This window comes from Arachis stenosperma, chromosome 7, assembly GCF_014773155.1.
Source record: "Arachis stenosperma cultivar V10309 chromosome 7, arast.V10309.gnm1.PFL2, whole genome shotgun sequence".
Taxonomy (NCBI): Eukaryota; Viridiplantae; Streptophyta; class Magnoliopsida; order Fabales; family Fabaceae; genus Arachis; species Arachis stenosperma.
The window spans coordinates 84,237,336-84,239,679 of record NC_080383.1 but is presented as its reverse complement, the minus strand read 5'-3'; the positions used below and the strand labels follow the sequence as shown (position 1 = coordinate 84,239,679).

At 42.9% G+C, this 2,344-nt stretch overlaps 1 non-coding gene across 1 annotated transcript; it reads left to right on the top strand.

The window, feature by feature from the left end:
* Positions 1-2,000: 2,000 nt before the first annotated feature.
* Positions 2,001-2,108, top strand: LOC130942909 (small nucleolar RNA R71). Its single transcript, XR_009071455.1, has one exon. It is a non-coding gene; the product is annotated as a small nucleolar RNA R71 (small nucleolar RNA).
* Positions 2,109-2,344: the final 236 nt, after the last annotated feature.

Here is a 2,344-nt window from a genome sequence, read left to right as displayed (position 1 = left end):
GCGTTTAACGCCAGTCTGGTGCCCCTTTCTGGCGTTAAACGCCCAGAATGGTGCCAGACTGGGCGTTAAACGCCCAATTGCTAGCCTCACTGGCATTTAAACGCCAGTGGGTTCTTCCTCCAGGGTGTGCTATTTTTCTTCCTGTTTTCATTCCGTTTTTGCTTTTTCAATTGATTTTGTGTCTTCTTATGATCATCAACCTACAAAAAACATAAAATAACAAAGAGAAATAGATAACATATAACATTGGGTTGCCTCCCAACAAGCGCTTCTTTAATGTCAGTAGCTTGACAGAGGGCTCTCATGGAGCCTCACATTTTCTCAGAGCAATGTTGGAACCTCCCAACACCAAACTTAGAGTTTGAATGTGGGGGTTCAACACCAAACTTAGAGTTTGGTTGTGGCCACCCAACACCAAACTTAGAGTTTGACTGTGGGGGCTCTGTTTGACTCTGATTTGAGAGAAGCTCTTCATGCTTCCTCTCCATGGTGACAGAGGGATATCCTTGAGCCTTAAACACAAAGGATTCTTCATTCACTTGAATGATCAACTCTCCTCTATCAACATCAATCACAGCCTTTGCTGTGGCTAGGAAGGGTCTGCCAAGGATGATGGTTTCATCCATGCACTTCCCAGTCTCTAGGACTATGAAATCAGCAGGGATGTAATGGTTTTCAATCTTCACCAAAACATCCTCTACAAGTCCATGAGCTTGTTTTCTTGAGTTGTCTGCCATCTCTAATGAGATTCTTGCAGCTTGTACCTCAAAGATCCCTAGCTTCTCCATTACAGAGAGAGGCATGAGGTTTACACTTGACCCTAAGTCACACAGAGCCTTCTTGAAGGTCATGGTGCCTATGGTACAAGGTATTGAAAACTTCCCAGGATCTTGTCTCTTTTGAGGTAATTTCTGCCTAGACAAGTCATCCAGTTCTTTGGTGAGCAAAGGGAGTTCATTCTCCCAAGTCTCATTTCCAAATAACTTGTCATTTAGCTTCATGATTGCTCTAAGGTATTTAGCAACTTGCTCTTCAGTGACATACTCATCCTCTTCAGAGGAAGAATACTCATCAGAGCTCATGAAAGGCAGAAGTAAGTCCAATGGAATCTCTATGGTCTCATTTTGAGCCTCAGATTCCCATGGTTCCTCATTGGGGAACTCAATGGAGGTCAGTGCACGCCCACTGAGGTCTTCCTCAGTGGCGTTCACTTCCTCTCCTTCCTCTCCAAATTCGGCCATGTTGATGGCCTTGCACTCTCCTTTTGGATTCTCTTCTGTGTTGCTTGGGAAAGTACTAGGAGGGAGTTCAGTAACTTTCTTGCTCAGCTGTCCCACTTGTGCCTCCAAATTCCTAATGGAGGACCTTGTTTCAGTCATGAAACTTTGAGTGGTTTTGATTAGATCAGAGACCATGGTTGCTAAGTCAGAGGGGTTCTGCTTAGAATTCTCTGTCTGTTGCTGAGAAGATGATGGAAAAGGCTTGCCATTGCTAAACCTATTTCTTCCACCATTATTGTTGTTGAAACCTTGTTGAGGTCTCTCTTGATTCTTCCATGAGAAATTTGGATGATTTCTCCATGAAGAATTATAGGTGTTTCCATAGGGTTCTCCTAGGTAATTCACCTCTTCCATTGAAGGGTTCTCAGGATCATAGGCTTCTTCTTCAGATGAAGCATCCTTAGTACTGCTTGGTGCATTTTGCATTCCAGACAGACTTTGAGAAATCAAATTGACTTGTTGAGTCAATATCTTGTTCTGAGCCAATATGGCATTCAGAGCATCAATCTCAAGAACTCCTTTCTTCTGATTAGTCCCATTGTTCACAGGATTCCTTTCAGAAGTGTACATGAATTGGTTATTTGCAACCATTTCAATTAGCTCTTGAGCTTCTGTAGGCGTCTTCTTCAAATGAAGAGATCCTCCAGCAGAGCTATCCAAAGACATCTTGGATAGTTCAGAGAGACCATCATAGAAAATACCTATGATGCTCCATTCAGAAAGCATGTCAGAAGGACATTTTCTGATCAATTGTTTGTATCTTTCCCAAGCTTCATAGAGGGATTCTCCATCCTTCTGTCTGAAGGTTTGGACTTCCACTCTAAGCTTACTCAATTTTTGAGGTGGAAAGAACTTTGCCAAGAAGGCATTGACTAGCTTTTCCCATGAGTCCAGGCTTTCTTTAGGTTGTGAGTCCAACCATGTCCTAGCTCTGTCTCTTACAGCAAAAGGGAATAGCATAAGTCTGTAGACCTCAGGGTCAACCCCATTAGTCTTGACAGTGTCACAGATTTGCAAGAATTCAGCTAAGAACTAATGAGGATCTTCCAATGGAAGTCCATGGA